Genomic DNA, 19,467 nt, shown 5'->3' with positions numbered 1-19,467 from the left:
CTAAGGTAGAAAGCCCTGAGGAGTATGTATTTATATGAGACAGACGGCTGAATATGCTGAAATAAATTGTGAATTGTTATTCTTAATAAGTATTAGTAAATAATACTAATAGTAGGTAACATTTTTTGAACATCGCTATGTGCTTGGCACTGTATTAAGTGCTTTGCAGGCATCATATCCTCTACTTTTTGAACTATTGCAGGGCTGTGGTTAAGAAATAGAGTGCCTAGATTCACATTCTAGTGTCACCCCTTACTAGCTGTATGACTTTGGGCAAGTTACTTAACTTTCCTTTGTGTTGGGAATCCTATAAACTGGAGATAATAACAGTATATGTTTTATAAGGTGGTTGGGAGGATTATATAAGATAACCCATTTGGGCTTAAAACAATGCCTGATTCCCAGTACTTGGTCAATTAACATTATCTTTGGTTAATGATTCTCCAGTTAACCCTGTAGGGTAGGTATAGTACTAGCTTCATTTATATATTATGAAACTGAGGCTCAGAGAAGTTACTCATCTTGACCAAGATCAAACAGCTAGTAAGTAGAACTAGTGTTCAAACTCAGATCCATCTGATTTCTCATTGAACTACTTTGCTACTCTATTTAATGTATTTGACAGAGAAAAAACAATGATCAATATGTGAGTCCTAGCTTCACCTATATTGTTATGTGTAATATCTTATTAATTTTTACTGTGTTCTTCTACCTTCATCAAGATCATTAGCTAAGATTAGTAAATGTTACTGCATTCTAATTCACATATATGCATTTAAATCTTGCATTTGTATTTCACAACAGGGACCTAGCCTCTGCAAGCACTTTTATACCTTAATACCTGTAACCAAAACCTAGGATTTTACTTAAGCTACTAAATTAATGCATTGTACAGTAGCCTTATGGGTAAAATTCTAAGTCTCAGATTTATGAGCTATTCATTTGTACAGCAGACATTACTCTCTGTTCAATCTTTGGCCAGAAGAAGTTATACCAATGGAAAGAAAAGGTAAATGTACTTTAGCATGGGTGAGGCAATCAGGGCTAAGTACCTGATCAGGGAAGGGAGAATAGCTGTGAGAGAATAGCTGTGAGGCTGAGCCAAAAAACCCTGTCAGTGGGCCAATCAATCTTAGAAGACTTTAATGTATTTCAGAAACTGTTTAAATGATGGGAAAGACCATTTGACTGCCTGAAGGAAAAGTATTCCAGGGAGAATATATTGTTTTGGAAAAGGTTCAGAGATGGGAGTGGGATGTGCCTGCAGGGAACCTGAAACAGGTGTGCCTTCATACATGAGGTGTAACCATAAAGTGATAAATGTGACTTCTTTTGATACAAACATACCAGAACTTTATATCCTACCAGTGTTGTCCTCTTCAAAGCAGACATCTTAGGGAGTCTAGATTCTTAATGAAGTTCAACATACCTTTGAAAATTCTCTTCTGGTCTAGCCTTCAGAGCAAAATGTGCAAACTGTGCCCATTCCATTAAGATAAAAGGTGAAAATAACTAGCTGCCATGTAAGAAGGGTCTGAAGACTGGAATATGACTCATGACTTCTTAGACATCACCTTTGATGATTACTTGGTAATCTGGAGAGGTGACCTTCTATACCAATAAGGTAAATGGAGCCATCTTACTTGATTAAGGCTTGTGAGACTCATATGGCCTCTGGGATCTTCTCCCAGGTATAACACTCTCTTTTCTTTTTCATGTTTATCTTGAGTTGATGGCATATCATCCTGCCAGAGTTTACTTGCTTACAAATGGAGAACTAAATGGAGTTATATGAAAATCTTCTATACTTTCTATCCTTTATGAAATAGGCACCATGTGACCAAATGAATTTCATCCAGGTCTTTCTTAATGGATAGAGACAAAAGCAAGAGAGCTGTCAGACGGAGCTGGTATGATACAAAATTGAATAGAGATAATTGGGCAGTCCAAGATGTGTGATAACTGTTATCCTGGAAGCCCAAATGACTTTGTATGATATATGGGGTTTGTTTTTAACAGAGGCTTCAAAGAGATTAACAAGTATGAAAACAAATGATGGTCATTTAGATTTAAAAATGAAAACATGTACGGGAAAATTGCATATAGTCTGGGATGGAGCTTGGAGTTGGGATCAGGGATCTCAAATGACAGTAGAGAGGGTCCAGCTAAATGCTGGGGCTTGTGAATTTCATACTGTGAGTATAAACAGTGTTGCTACGAGAACATGAAGTTAAAAGAGGGGAAAAGAGATGGAGTTACTTGTGTCAATGCATCAAATGTTAGATTATGTTAGTTAAGAAGTAAGGCCAAAGAATGACTCATAATATTTATTAAGCACCTATTATGTTTCAGCTTCTTTAAATATATTGCTTTAAAACAAGCCTGTTAACTAAAGGTTATTGTACCCATTTTAATGATGAGGAAACTGAGGCTTACAGAGGTGAAGTAACCTGCCTAAAGACACATAGCTAGTAGTTGGCAGAGCTAGGATTGAACATAGATCTCACTGACTCCAAAGTTTATGCTCTTAATTAGTATATTAAGCTTTTCTTTAAGGATGGGTGCATCTGAGTGTGCACGTAGAGAAGAAAGAGCTAGAAGAAAAGTGTGTTTTTTAAAGGCTAACAGTCTTCAGGAGAAAGACTTAAGAATGTGGGCAGCAATGGGATCCCAGGTTGGTGTTGCCAATTACAGGGAATGTAGGAGGAAGAATTAAGTAGTGTTTGAACAGAGATTATAAACTGGTGGCCCGTTGGCCAGATCCAGCTAGCACACATGTTTTTTTTGGCCCACACAGTGTTTTCTAAAATATCAAATTTATTGCCAGTATTTAAAAAGAGAATTTTTCACATAAAAGTTCCACTTTCCAGCTTCTCTTAAAAAAAAAGAAAAAGATCTGGCAACATGGGGCCTTCAATCCTGCATGGTAAAATCAGCCATGGTTGCACATTATACTGGTATTTGTGTACCAGTTTCCCAAAATCTTTAGCATGTCCTACACTTGGGCATCTTTACTCATTAAGTTACCTGCTGAGCTCCTGTAAACATTTTGATCTATGACTGATGGTTTTGATAGTCACACTTGATGACTCCCTATTTTCTTTCAAGAAGATACCATCTTATAGAAGAGATAGCAATGAAAGTAGGGCAAGACACCTTTTATGAGGTGATTCAAGGTGCTGAAATGTCTACATGGCTCCTTTGATTAATGTAAGAGAGGAGCTAGAATCACTGTGGTGTCAGCTATCAGCCTGGCTGGAGCTTGGTATGTTCTTCTTTAGTTGTTCATTCATTTGGGTACAGGTATGGGCATGCTGTATTTTTTTCTTGTTTGTTTGTCTGTGATTCAAGGTTGGATCATAAACAGTTTTTAGTTGGAAAGCAGAGAGCATAGTGAGGACCCCAGGGTCTTAGGTAAGATGGACCTCAAGATACCAACAGTAAAAAAAAAAAAAAAAAAAAAAAAAGATATCAACAGTAGTAGGACCTGTCATCCATTGCAAAGAGTCAATGTTGGTCAGAGATGTTAGTGTATCCCTGAAAAGGAGGCAGCAGCCTAAAAGCCATAAAGGTGTCAGGAGGAAGATTGTCTAACTATGTTAGGTGTTGGGAAGAAATGTGGGAAGTAAATCAGTGATCCAGGAGGATTCTAGTTTATTTTTTAAGTGAATTTACTAAGGGGCTTGTATCTAGAACTATTACAATTCAATAATAAAAAGAAAAATAACCCAATATGAAAATGGGCCAATTATTTGAATAGGCGTTTCAAGACAGAAGATATACAAGTGGCCAATAAGCACATGAAAAGATACTCACCATTGTTAATCATTAGGGAAATGCAAAATAAAACCACAATGAGATACTACTTCACACTCATCAAGATGGCTGTAACCGAAAAGACAGATAATAACCAGTGTTGTTGAGGATGTGGAGGAGTTGGAATCTTCATTTATTGTTGGTGGGTATATAAAATGGTGTAGCAGCTTTGGAAAACACTCTGGCAGTTCCTCAAAAAGTTAAACATACAGCTACTATATGTCCCAGCAATTCCATTCTTATGTTCAAGAAAAAGGAAAATACATGTCCACAAAAAATCTGTACATGAGTATTCATAGCAGCATTATTCATAGTAGCCAAAAAGGAAAAACAAACCTAATGTCCGTCAACAGACAAAAAGACAAACAAAATATGGTATACTCAATACAATGGAATACTATTCAGCAATAAAAAGGAATAAAGTACTGAAACATGCTACAATATGGATGAACATTGAAAACATATATGCTAAGTAAAAGAATCCAGACCAAAAAAGTTGTATAATGAACAGATATTTCTCCAAAGAAGAGATACAAATGGTGAACAGATATATGGAAAGATGTGCAATATCATTTATCAGGGGAATGCATACCAAAACTACAATGAGACATCACCTAACTTGTGTTAGAATGGCTACTATTAAAAAAAGAAAAGATATCAAATGTTGGCAAGGTTGTGGAGAAATTGAAACCCTTGCACACTGTTGGTGGGAATGTAAAATGATATAGCAACTATGTAAAATGGTATGAACATTCCTCAAAAAATTAAGATAAGAACTAGCATTTGACCCAGAAATCCCACTTCTGGGTATATATCCAAAAGAATTGAAATCAGGACCTCAAAGAGATATCTTCACTCCCATGTTCACTGCAGCATTATTCACAATAGCCAAGCTATGGAAACAACCCAAGTGTCCATCAATAGATGAATGGATAAAGAAGATTTGGTATACATACACACACAGTGGAATATTATTCAGCCTTTTTTTTTAAAAGGAGGAAATTCTGCCACTTTTAATGACATGCATGAGCCCGGAGGACATTAGACTAAGTGAAATAAGCCAGTCATAGAGGGTCAAAGAATGCATGATTACACTTATATGAGGTGTCTAAAAAGTCAACCTCTTAGAAGCAGAGAATACAGTAGTGGTTGCCAGAGGTTGGGGGTGGTGGTGAGAGAAATGGAGAGTTGCTCTTCACTGAGTATAAAGTATCCACTCTGCTAGATGAATAAGTTCTAGATATCTACAGTAGTTATGATGTAGAGTCTGCTGGTATTGTGCACTTTGAAATTTATTAAGAGGGTAGATCTCATGTTAAGTGTTCTTACCACACCAAAAAAAAAAAAAAAAAAAAAAACGAACAAAGGGACACAAGAAAACTGTGGGAGTTTGTTAGGTGTGTCTATTACCTTGATTGCGATGATGTTATCACAGATGTTTGCATATGTCCAAACTCATTAAATTGTGCATATTAAATATGTGCAGTTCTTTGTATATCAATTTTACCTCAATAAAGCAGTTAAAATATTGAATGAATCCTTTATATGGAGTGTCCAGAATAGGTAATCTGAGAGACAGAAAGTAGATTAGAGACAGAAAGTAGATTAGAAAGTTTGGGAGAAGGATTTGGAGGGAATGGGGAATGACTACTAATGGATATAGAGTTTCTTTTTGGGGTGATGAAAATATTCTAAAATTAGACAATGTTGATGGTTGCACACCTCTGTGAATATAGTAAAAGCCACTGAATCGCACACTTTAAATGAGTCAATTTCATGGTTTGTAAATTATATCTCAGTAAAACTGCTTTAAAAATGAATTCATAAAACAGACGTAATCTATGTATTGCATTGTTTCCTAAACTTGGGAAAAGAGAAAAAAATTAGAGATTTCTGTCCTTTATTGTATCTTCCATTCTTATCCCCTGAAAAGGACTTTAGGCCACTGCCCCTTTGGATTTCAACTTAAATCTTTAAGTTAGTGAAGGGGGCTGAAGATCATTGCTCAGCCCAAATTTCCTTTCAAATTGTGTATCTACATGAAAAGTCTCTCTGGACTTAGTATTCATTTGCATACCCACCTCAACCTTTACTCCAGGACACTCTCCTTGGTGTATCTGGTCTCTTCCTGAGTGTTGTTGAAGACAAATATCATTGAATACAAACAAATAAGCTAGCTAACTAGCTAGCTAACTAGCTAGCTAACTAGCTAGCTAACTAACAAACTCAAAACACCACAGAGGATTCCAAAGTCTAGCATTGGAAAGGACCCTAAAATGGAGTAATATATTCTAGGCAGACTCAGATGGGTAATAGACAATCCTTTATAGAAACATATCTACAATGAAAGCAATTCCATAATTTCTATTGCTATGTGGTACAGTCAGTCTCCTTGCCTCATCTGGTAGTTTCCTCTATTGTGAAATCTAAATTAAGTACTGGGAATCCTCAGAGAATATCTGAGAGAAGAACCATGTGCTTCTAGGAAAAGGTAAAGTAAGTAGGGTGGAGAAAAGAATGGCTATTTTGGAGAGTGGTGGTGGAAGGGACTCGTTTTTACTGAAGACCTTATAAACAGCTCTAAACAGGCAGACAGCACTTCAGCTCTAAGACCATTACCCTAGCTATGATAACAAGCTTTTCTATTGATGTGGTAAAAATGACTTTAAAGTGGAAACTCCCTAAGCAATTCCTAGTTTTATCTAAGACTTTCTTTTCTCAATTTGAAACTCAATAATTTCCTTCTGTGGTTTTATCAGTGGGCCAAAGGTCTGATAAGATTGCTTCCTTCCTGCACTAGGAACTCTGCCATCTCCCTTGGAAGAAGTGATATACTTGCCTTTCTCCCTTGGCTCAGAGCTCAGCGGAACAAGAGTCATAGGAGCTATGGAGCCAAAAAGTGCAGAGGCAGGCCACTGTGACTAGCCCAGGGGTGGACCAGAATGGACTTGAATTGAGTCCTCTATCTTTATTTCTGTGAATGTTGATCATGTGACAAATCACCTTGCTTTGCCCAGTTAGTCTGTAGGTTGAATCAAGAGCATAGTCTAGAAGTAACCATGGTTTATGTATGACTCTGGGGAGTAAACCTGGGTCCAAGAGAGTCTGTCTTTTCTGTTGTTGGCATTGTCAATAACACAGCTTTAGAAAATTTAGTCTGCTGAGTAAATGCCATGGAAGGAGATAGCCATTGTGTGGCGCTCCTGAAGGGAAGAGCTCTTGAGAATTTGAGCCACAAGGTAAAAGGTAAAACTCACCTCTGTTGGCTCTTCCCTCTCTTCCCCCTAAACAATTTAAGAAAATCACAAGGCAACCTTTCAGCTTTAGCAAATATCCCTGGTGACCTGATAGTGCTATCCTCATGCCCAAGATTAGCCTTTCCCAGAAGACTAGGGAGGTCTCCTGTCCCCAAATTTCCTTTATCTACCATCATGCTTTTGATTCTGCCATGTGACGGCTATTCCTTTGGTTTAACCCTTATGAATATACAACAAACATACAGGGGAAGAATGACACATTAAGCCACCAACTACATTTGACACCTTCAGTAGAGTTCATTTGCTGTATAGCAGAAAGGAAAGCAGGACTCTGAGGGACTAGAATATGGAATATAGTAGAGGGATTTTGAGCCAGGGGTCTGGACGGAGGAAATCAGGATCAAGGTGGATGATGGTGCTGAAAGAACAGGTGGAAGGGTGCCAAAGACAGTCAGCTCTGCTGTAGTAGGAGATGAGCTCAGGAAAGAATCTCAGAAAAGGGACTTTTTAGCCCTCCTGTCTCACCCAAGAGAACTGAATGACACAATTACTGTTTAGTGAGGCAGTAAGAGATCCGGCAGCAAAAGAGATCTCCTTGCAGTGTGGCATCTTTGTCAGCTACTAAAAGGTAAGTGACAGCTAGCTTTTAAGCAAAAAGGATTTGGCATGTCTTCTGTTGGTAGATGTGTGGGTTTGGTTACCCCAAAAATGAGCATGGGAAGAGAATAAGGTAGAAGGAGTAAGAATAAAGGTGCAGTAAGTGTGAATGAGGAGTGGGAGGGCTGGGAGGATGGCAAGCTCCATAGTATCAAAAGCCTTGTCCAGGGCCCTCTGAGAAATGCTTTGCTTATTTCTTTCTCTCCTTTGTTGTTCCCTTCTTTGCTCTCCCTCATCTTTGTCTCCTCTCTTGCTCCTATTCTCCTAGAAATTCCTGCCTCTCCCTGACTTCTACCCTGACTGGATTTCAAGGATGCCAGTGGTCCTCTTTAGTCTTCCTTTGCCTCTGGCTCCATCCCAGTCCCAGCTGGTGTCCCACAGGACCAAAGAGGCTGCTGGCAGACATTGTTTTCACAAATCAAGTCACATATTGGGCCCAAAGTCTACATACACCGTGTTAATTATCAGCTCATCAATTAATAGTGAGCAGCTGCATGCTTCATGTGTTTTTCCAGAGCTGCACAGGGGGCCCTGGTAGCTGATCACTGGTTTGGACTCTGGTTCCCAGTGGAGTTGAAGGGAACAATTTGTTTTGGCTGAGGATGACCTGTTAGAATAGAATTTCTCTGTCTCTCCTCGGTGTCTAGACTATACTCTATTACCCCATCTGATAGTCTATAAAGACTTCTCCGCATGGGATGCAGCTTTGATAGCAACCCAAACAAAGAAGATGGGAGCACAAAAGGAATCTCATTTTACCCAGCAGCTCCTTTCTCCTTCCTCAATGTTGCCCTCTTTCTCCCATTCCCCACCATACTAGGCTAGTGTGGAATACTGGTGAGGTGGTGTTTTTGCACCAGGAGTTACCTGGTGGATAATGGATTATGGGAGGTTAGGAGAACCATGCCTTCTTTTGTACCTAAGAGGCGACTGGGAAGAGGATGTAGGAAGCCTTTTCTTTTCCCTCCTGGAGATTGGAGTAATAGGCAGAAAAGAAATTGTCACAGATGTTTCAAAAGTCAGATATTTCCCAGAGGCCCAAAGGTATTCTGCATCTTCTAGGCTCAGCTGGCTTTTTCACACAGGGATTCTCCTGCTGCTGAAGCTCATGTCTGGCATGAATAGAAGGAAGGGGCCAAGGCGCCTGTTGGCCCACATGAACTAAGCAGAGCCTTAGTAGTTGAAGGAGTCAGAAGAAGTGATGTGGTCAGTGTATGAAGGTGAAGATTAAGAGGCCATTCTGAGAATCTCCCAGAAAGTTTAGTGGTCTCCAAATTCTACACGTACTACTTCAGCTTCCTGTGCACATGGTAGATGCTCAAGAAATGCTTACTAAGTTGAAAGGGAAATGAAGTCACATTCTTTGAAGCCATTGGCTAGCTTCAATTAAGCCCATACAGATTTCTTGGAAAGGGGCTAGAAACACAGATTGGTATTCATCTTCAGGACTACCCAAATCACATTGTATCAGAGCTACAACCATGGCACAAGTTGGAAGAAAATACTCTTTTGACAAAAGCAAGCACCTTCTGTCACATGCATTAAACTTAAATGACTGATGCAGTGTTTGAGAGAGGTGAAGTGACTTACTGAGCTTCTATAGTAGGATGAAGAGGAAGGTAAGAACATAATTTAAATATTCTAACTCTTGTTTCACTAAAAGATTAACTTTCATTCCTCCGGTTATAATGGTGAGAATGGAAATCCATTTGTTTGACAGTCCTGCATACTATTAATATAAAGATGGTCAATTCACCATAAGCAGGAATAGGGAAGTAGCATTATGATGAACCATCAGATGCAAAACGCCTCCCCCCACCACTTAACTGTATTTCTAAGAATTCCATATAGAGTTGTGACAAAGCTAATTATAATAATACTTTGCATATGTTCATGATTAATATCCTGCAACATTTCATTTCATGATTTTCCATGGCATGTTTCCCTTTGAATACAAGTATCTTTTTCATTTTATGAAATACCAAGTACTACAATGGTTTTTTTTTTACACTTTTTCTTTTTGAAAACAATTTTTTTTCATATATGAACAATTTATTTGTGACAGAAGTTACACCTGCATTGCAAGGGAAGAATATTCTTTGCCAATTAATGATGCTTGGTCAATTGGATATCCATTTAGCAAAAAAAGTAAAAGAAAAGAAAAAGTGAATATTGACTTCTTTTTTTGTATATACACAAAAGTCCATCCCAAGTGGGTTAATAAAAGTATATTTATAACCTTGTGGATAGGCAATACACATGTAGAGTACATTTACCAATAGCTGTTTTAATACCGTTGTCAACTAATTCTATTATCTATGCATTTGGGGACTGCTTCTACTGATTGATTTTCTTCCTTGTTATGAGTTGTATTTTCCTGATTCTTTGCATGCCTGCTGGTACTTTTTGACTGGATGCCAGACATTGTGAGTTTTATACTGTTGGGTGCTGGATTCTTTTTAATTTCTACCTTTTAAAATTGAAATATAGTCAGTTACAATGTGTCAATCTCTGATGTACAGCATAATATCACAATCATACATACACATACATATATTCATTTTCATATTCTTTTTCATTAAAGGTTATTACAAGATATTGAATATAGCTCCCTGTGCTATACAGAAAAAATTTGGTTTTTTATCTATTTTTATATATAGTAGTTAATATTTGCAAATCTCAAACTCCCAAATTTATCCCTTTCCACCTTCTTTCCCCCCAGTAACCATAAGATTGTTTACCATGTCTGTGAGTCTTTCTGTTTTGTAGATGAGTTCATTAGTGTCTTCCTCTTCTTTTTTTAGATTGAACAGATGTGTGATATCATATAGTATTTTTCTTTCTCTTTCTGGCTTCCTCCACTTAAAATGATGATCTCCAGGTCCATCCAGGTTGCTGCAAATGGCATTATTTTATTCTTTTTATGGCTGAGTAGTATTCCATTGTATAAATATACCACAATTTCTTTATCCACTCTTCTGTTGATGGACATTTAAGTTGTTTCCGTTTCTTGGCTATACATAGTGCTGCTACGAACACTGGGAGGGGGGGCATGTATCTTTTCAAATTTGAGTTCCTTCTGGATATATGCCAAGGAATGGGATTGCTAGATTATATGATAGGTCTATTTTTAGTTTTCGGAGGAATCTTCATACTGTTTTCCATAATAATTCTCTTTTTTAAAGCTTCACTCTCAGACACAATTAAGATACTTGGAAACAGTTTGATCATTCTGAGGTTTGCTTTTAACAGTCTTTAGGTGATATCAGAAGCTACCAAAATATTTTGGTCTGGAGCTAATTTGTCCTCTCTACTGAGGTAATATCCTTCTGAGTACTTATCTAATGTCTCACTCTTTAGATTTCTTGACTTTGGCTTTTGGGAATGTGAACTCTAAACAGCTCTGTTTGAGCTTCAAGAATTGTTCTGCTAGCTACTTTCTGATCATCTGATGGTAGTTTACTCACATACATGATCATAACTTATGGAAAACTGGAGAGGGAAGTTTCTACATGTCTCCAGAGCTCTCACTGTATACAGACTTCTCCTCTCTATTACTCTGACCTACATATTCTAACACCTTGTCCTCTTCAAATACTCCACTCTGTCTCCTCAACTTAGTGAGAATACCAGACTCTTTCCAGTTTCTCGCTTCCTGCATTACGTCCTGGAAACTCTTTCCTGGTAGCTAGCTAGGGCAATTGTAGGGCTCACCTTATTTGTTTCCCTTCTCTTAAGAATCCTGTGAGGACTTGTTTGATGTTTAAAAATCATAGTTTCATATATTTTGCCTGTTTTTTCCAGTTTCATTGAGAAATAATTGACATACATCACTGTATAAGTTTAAGGCATACAGCATGATGATTTGATTTACATATATTGTAAAATGATTACCACAATAGGTTCAGCTAACATCCATCTTCTCATATAGATACAATAAAAAGAAAAGAAAGAAAAAAAGGAAAAAGCTTTTTTCCTTATGATGAGAACTCTTAGGATTTACTGTCTTAACTCCCTATATATCATAGAGCAGTGTTAGCTATAGTCATCATGTTGTACATTACATCCCTAGTACTTATTATTTTATAATTGAAAATTTGTACCCTTTGACCACTTCATCTAATTCCCCTTATGTCTCTGGTAACCACAAGTCTCATTTTCTATAATATTTTTTAAGATTCCACATGTCAGTGAGATCATACAGTATTTGTCTTTCTCTGTCTGACTTATTTCATTCAGGATAATGCCTCCAAGATCCATCCATGTTGTTGCAAATGGTAAGATTTCATTCTTTTTTATGGCCAAGTAATGTTCCATTGTGTGTGTGTTTGTGTGTATGTGTGTGGTTTTTTTTTTAAATCACAGCTTCTTTATCCATTAGTCTATTGATGGGCACTCAGGTTGCTTTCATATCTTGGCTATTGCAAATATTCCGCTATGAATATGGGGTACAGATATGTTTTTGAGTTTGTGTTTTTGTTTCTGTTGGATATATTTCCAGAAATGGAACTGCTGGATCATATGGTATTTCTATTTTTAATTTTTTGAGGATCATCCATACTGTTTTTCATAGAGGCTGTATCAATTTACAATCCCATGAACAGTGCATAACAATGCTCTTTCTTTTCCATATTCACACCAGCATCTTTTTTGGATGATGGTCTAACAGTAGTGAGTTTATAATTTGGTTTTAACTAGCATTTCCCTAATGACTAGTGATTTTGAGCATTTTTCCACATATCTTTTGGCTTTTTGTATATCTTTTTTTGAGAAATGTCTATTAAGATCCTTTGCTCACTTTTAAATTGGGTTATTTGTTTTTCTGCTATTGAGTTGTGTGAGTTCTTTATATATTTTGGATAGTAAGTCTTCATCAAATACATGGCTTCCAAATATTTTTTCCCATTCCATAGGTTTTCTTTTCACTTTATTGATGGCTTTTTTTTTTCTGTGCAGAACCTTTTTAGTTTGATGTAGCCCCATTTGCTTATTTCTTTTATTTTGTTGCAAGTGCTTTACGTGTCATATCCAAACAATCATTGCCAAGACCCATGTCAAGACAATTTATTCCTGTTTTCTTCTAGGAGTTTTATGACTTCAGGTCTTACATATAAGTCTTTAATCCACTTTGAGTTAGTTTTTACAAGTGGTATAAGATATGGGTTCAGTTTCATTCTTTTACACGTGAATACCACAGCACCATTTGTTGAAGATATTGTTTTCTCCTTTGAGTGTTCTTGGCTTCCTTGTCAAATACTAGTTGATTGTATATGTTTGGGTCTATTTCCAGGCTCTTGATTCTGTTCCATTGCTCCACTTGCCAGTACCATACTGTTTTGATGACTATAGCTTCACAGTATAGGTTGAAATCATCTCCTGCTTTGTTCTTCATTCTCAGGATTTCTTTGGTTATGGGTCTTTTGTGGCTCCATATAAATTTTGAGTGTTTTTTCTACTTCTGTGAACAATGCCATTGTAATCTTGATAGGGATTGCACTGAATCTATAGATGGCTTTTGGTAGTATTGACACTTTAACAATATTAATTCTTCCAATCCATGAACACAGGATACCTTTCCATTTATTTGTGTCTTCTTTGGTTTCTTTTCATCAATGTCTTGTAGTTTTCAGAGTAGAGATCTCTCACCTCCTTAGGTAAAATTATTCCTAAGTATCTTATTTTTTTATGATATTGTAAATGGGATCAATTTCTTTATTTCTTTTCCAGAAATTTCTCATTGTATGTATAAATGCTACTGACTTTTGTATGTTAATTTTATATCCTGCAACTTCATGGAATTCATTGATTAGATCTAACAGGTATTTTTTTTTGGTTGAAGCTTTAGGATTTTCTACATATAAAATCATGTCACTTGCAAATAGAGATAATTTTACTTCTTCCTTTCCAATTCTAGTACCTGTTATTTCTTTTTTCTTGCCTGATCACTGTAGCTAAGACTTCTAGTAATATATGGAATAGGAGTGGTGAGAGTGGGCACCCTTGTCTTGTTCCTGATCTTAGACAGCTCTGCATATTACTAATATGAAGACAGTCAGTTCACTTTAAGCAGGTATATGGAGGGAACATTATAGTGACTAATCAGATGTGAAATGCCTGCCCCAACTCCACCTACCCCAACTAAATTATATTTCATATAGAGTTGTAACAATGCTAATTATAATAATGCTTTACATATGTTCATGATTAAGATCCTGCAACATTTCACCTCTTATGTGTTTCCATGGCACATTTCCGTTTCAGTACAAGTTTCTTTTCATTTTATGAAATGCTGAGTACTACAATAGTTCCTTTTGCACATTCATTTTCTTTCCTGAAAACAAAAAAAAATTTTTAAGCTTTTATTCATTGATTTATAGAAGCATGCTTTACTTTTAATGACACTGTATCTAAGTCGTTGCTAGCCAAGCCTTAATTATGTTCCTGCTTTCTGTCTCCCCTCCCTTTTTTCCTGTCTTTTTCTTTCCTGCCTTGCAATTATAAATAGGGTAATGTTCAACTTGACTGGCTTGCATTTAGGACTTTCCCAAAAGGCCCTAACAGAGGACCTGGGGATGAGCCAGTATTTCACAAGTTTGGTTTAGATATGTACCCCAGAGGTTTCCCAAGTATCCAGACTGCCAAGTTGGCCTAGCAGTCTCCCCAAAATCACTTCTCCTGCTGTGCTCTGCCCCTTGGACTTCCAGGGGATCTATTCAATTGAGTCCTTGTCTTCTAAGAGGCCCAGGTATGCTGGTATCTGAGGCGTAGCTAAACAAACCCAGCAGGGAATGGGGAGCTGCCTGTGTTACCACCATCAGAAGAGCCATTCCTCTCATCCATCTTTCATCACAATTCCCAGCACACATTAAGCACTTGGTTGCAGAGGAAAAGACACATTCCCCAGATCCCAGGGGTTCCTGTTCTGTGAGGACCAGGGACACATGCAACCAACAGACACACAAATATGAACATCATGATTTGGAAATGCTAAAGTTACAGCATTGAACAATGGTGTGTGTGTGTGTGTGTGTGTGTGTGTGTGTGTGTGTGTGTGTGAGTGTGAAAGCTACATAAGTTGAGGCCATTTTTCTAAGCCTTTTGTCCTTCCCAGAACATTTAGGACAGAGCTGATCATAAATTAAATGGGGCTTTTACCCAGTACCCTTTTCAGCCCATGTCTATATGCTCCTCCTTTCTCTATCTCTTTTTAAAAAGGAAAAGAAAGTCCTGTGGTAAAGCTGTGTGCAGCCATACATTTATTTTATTTAGTAGAGGAAAAAATGTAACCATCTTACACTAGTTGTCCCTTCTCTCCTACCTTCTGTTTCTTCCTCCTTCCATTGTTCTTCTCAGCCCCTTTCTTCTGAAGTCTCTTTCTCTCCATCTGCTCCCCTCTGTTCTCCTCTTAATCCCTAAGATATCTCTGCTGGAGATTGTAGCTGGAGAGTTAGAGACAGGCAGACAGACAGAGACAGAGAAAGGGGAGGATGAAGGAGGAAGGAGGGAAGAGGGGAGGGGAGAGGAAATAAGACAAGGGTGGGTGAGGGTTTTACGGAAGGAACAATATTTCCTCAGGCCCTAGCACATAGATTCTCTGCCTTCCCTTCACTTTCAAAGAAATTAATAATAATAGGTACCAAACAGTGAAAACTTAGTATGTGCAAGTGTTTTTAATATATTATCACATTTAATTCTTATTATTCTATAAGCTAGCACTATTGATTGCTCCCATTTTACAGATGAGAATATGGAGGTTCAGTAAGATTAATCAGTGGAATCAGACAGCTAGAGTTTAAATCCTAGCTCTGCTATCTACTAGCTAAGTGAGCTTGGACATGTTGCTTACTTCTGTGTGCCCTGTGTGTCACAATTTCTCTATTCTAGAAAGGTACATAGCCTGTATCCTATTTTGTAGAATCCTGTACTTTACTGATATGTTAAAATTGTAGGTGCCAATTTTTTGATTGCAAAGAACCAACCCAAATGTACCCCCAGGACCCTCCTCCTCCCATGGGATTCATGCACTTAGCCAAAGATCTTTGGAAGACTTGGTTGATTGGCAGTTCAGGCCACTCATTTGTTGCATAATTAAACAAACAAACAAAAAAACCACATCTACTTGGTGTTGGCCATTCCAGGTGCTGAGGTTATTGTGGGTTAACAAGAAGACATGGCCCCTGTTCTCATGAAACTTTCATTCTAATGGTGGATGCAGACATTAACCACATTATCACAGAAATAAATGCAAAATTACAACTGTGGTAAGTGCTACAATGGATCTAATGGATAAGATCATGATACTATGAATGAGGGAGCAGGGAAAGATCCTGCAGAGAAGTGGTGATGGAGGTAAGATCTGGAAAAAGATAGGGAGTTAATTCTCAAGAAGAGAGAAAGAACTTGCCAGAAAAGTAAATAACTTGCACCTTGTTGCAGGAGGCAGTGGTGCAAATATGAAGAGCTGAAGGCAGGTGAGTTTGGCCAGAGTGTAAGTGAATGAGCTGTGTATTGTAGGGTATAGTCAACATGTCAGTCTAGCATGCATTGTTTTTGAGCACACTGAGACATGTGGTAAACTTCCATTGTACTATATAAGCATGATTATAGCACATCAAAGATTTTCCAGGGCAGTAATGAATTCAAATATTCCATTGTGGTGTTGCCATAAGTACATTCATAGCATCAGTTCATGTATTCTAATTTATAGTTTAAAGAATATGGCAGCATGATGCATTCTCAGTTTCCTGTATCATGTCTATTTTGTGGGATAAATGGAATGGCCACAGGGAGTTTCCAAATAGTGAAGGGGGATTAGGTTTTAGTACACCATGAAGGAGGCATTTACACTAGGGTGGGAACACTGGCTAGGCATCTTTCTCACTGACTTTTCATTATTTCCTGATCCCCCTTTTTGTTCCCCCAACCCCTCACCACCTTGAGGGTTGCAGTGCTGATCAAGTGAGCCAAAGCTGGGGTAGAGTTTCTAGAGACAGGAGCTTGAATTGGCCAGGGTAGTGACCTAGAATTATAAGGATCAGCAGGAGCCAGGAGATGAGGGCAAGCCTGTTCTTAGAATGCACTGAGAGGGTCAAAAGCTGAGCATGGCAAGCCTAAGGGGTGAATGAAGGGCCACAAATAGGAGACAGTTCCAAGAAGGTCTGAAGCCAGGTATGCAAAGGAACAGAGCAGGAAGTGAAGAGCAAAGGCAGGAGTGAAGTAAGAGGGTTCAAGCAGTTGCCTCAAATGAGGCCCTCAGGTCTGTGATTCATTTTCTTTGGCTGCCTGCCATGTAGTGTGTGGGTGAGTTGGCCCAGTATAATGGCATGGGGCTGGGACTTCTCCCGGTTTGCCCAGTGAGAAGTTCTGACTTGCTCAGGAGCATTCTTTAGGTGAGAGTCTGGTTCCCAAAGCACTCTGCTAATCCGTAGCCTTTCTCTTGCACCAGCTCCTGCAACTAACCACTGTGGAGCTGAGAGTTTCAGCACCTCCTGTTCCTCAGCCCATGGTTGTCATGGAAGGGCATAAGGCCATAGGGAAAGATACAAGAAGGCTGGGCTTATCCAAGAGTGCTAGAAGCCACCTACTCACTATGTGGGCAGGGTTAATAGAAAAGAGAAGTCAAAGGGTTCACAGTTTCTTGAATTATAAATAGGCCCAGCAAGGTCTTCAAGCACTTAGTAGGGTGGATATGATATAAATTGGGAGGTAATAGTATTCAGTGTGGGATGACTTTTAGATCTGAATTCAAATCCCAGCTCTGCCATGTGATGGCTGTGTAATCCTAGGTGAGTCACTCAATCTTTCTGTGCCTCAGTTTCTATAGCTAGAGAATGAGGGTAATAATATATGTCACATAAAATTGTTGAACAGCTTATATAAGGGTCTACATGTAAACTATTTAGCATTGTGCCTGGAGTATAGTTGATGTTGAATAAACAGTAGTGGTTATTTTTACTGGGAAGAAAGCTGGATGTGATCTGCTATCTGAATTTTTCTCCCCAAGTATAGGATGGTGTTCAGTGTGCTGAAAAGTGGCAAGGATGGAAATTGTCATTGCAGTGGTTGGGTTAAGGGTGCATTCAATATGTAAACAATTTCTGAATGGGAACTTCATGGTATTAAAGTAGGGAAATCCATCATGTTGCTGAACAACATGTACTAGCAGAGATTTAGTCTGCTGGCCATTGGCAGTGACCCAGGGCTGCCCCATTAGGAGTTAGGTCTAGAGCTTGGCTGTACCAGGGATAGTTGGAATAGTCAGGAACAGGCAGAATCAGAGGGTAAATGCTAATCTTTGCCTTGGAAGCAATGAGATGGTCAAGTATGAGAGATCTGTGTGAAGACAGACACAGGGTGCAGAGCCAAGGTCAGGAGGCAAGTACCCATAGGAACCAGTTCAGAGTGAATGAGGAGCCAGAGCAGGAGCAAAGTGAGTGAGTTCAAGGTGATTGCCATGAAAAGGGCCCTGAGGGCTGACATTTGGCTTTATTGGCTGCCAGCTGAATAGTGTGTGGGTGAGTTGGCTGGAGTTGGTTGGTATGGGCTGGGGCAGACAGTAATAACAATCTTGCTATATGGATATAATTTCTATTTTGTAGGGAAGGAAACTGAGGATTAAAGACATCAAATAATTTGTCTCATGCCACACAGTTCATCCCTAGCAAAGATGAGAAGGTGGGAATGATCCCTAAGAGGACAGTTGAGGTAAAATGAAAAGCAAAGCAAAGTTTCCCCATGGGGGGGGCGGGGTGGAGGCAGAAGCCAGAAGTACAAGAGAATGTTGGCAGTTGTTATAGTCTCTGAGACTGTGTTGATTAGAATGGCCACATCATAAGGGATGACTTAATGGTTAAGGAGTACTTCTGAAGCCAGACTGCTGGGGTTCAAAATCTCTCCCTGCTACTAAACAGCTGTATGAACTGCAGAAAATTACTTAACCTCTCAGTGCCACAGTTCTCTCATATGTAAAATGAGCAAGTAATAGTATCGATTTTTTAGGATTGTTATGTAATTTAATTTGTTAGTATAATTAAAGTGCCTGGCTCATAATAAGTGCTATCTAAAATTTAGTTAATAGTAAGAATCATCATCATCATCATCATCATCATCATCATCATCATCATCATCATAGGTTTATTTCAAGGATTTAGATAATGCATATAAAATACTTAGCACAATGCCTGCACATAGTAAGTGCTCAATAGATGAATTATTATTACTGTAAATATTCTACAACAATTAAGATTATGTAAGCATTGACTTCAGAAAGAATGCAGCAGCCTCGCAAAACCCATGGTGGAGACTATCTTTATGCTAGAAATCTGAAAGGACCCATTTCTCTCCTGCAAATACTGCCCATTCTCTCTGGTACACCTTTTTAACTGCAAAAGAAATGGGCTGTCCTAGGAGGCAGAGCACTCCCATCATTGTAGGCACTTAAGCGTAGGCTGTCTAATTGCTAGACAGGGTTGCTGTATAGGGGATTGACAGATAATAATGATATCTAACAGTAATGTAGGTACTCCTATTATCCCCCTTATGCAGATAAGGAAATTGAGGCACAGATCCATCAAGCTCTTTGCCCAAGATCATATAACCAGTAAGTGGCAGAGGTTCCTTCTAATCCCCTGACATCCTCTCATGAGATACAGAAGATTCAGTCCCAACACAGTGATATGAATAATACTATTGGATCCCTTTTTCCTTTTGCCAGGATGAAGGGGAATGATGGGGAGTT

The sequence above is a fragment of the Camelus dromedarius genome, chromosome X (assembly GCF_036321535.1).
Source record: "Camelus dromedarius isolate mCamDro1 chromosome X, mCamDro1.pat, whole genome shotgun sequence".
Taxonomy (NCBI): Eukaryota; Metazoa; Chordata; class Mammalia; order Artiodactyla; family Camelidae; genus Camelus; species Camelus dromedarius.
Note: the sequence above shows the minus strand (reverse complement) of the source record.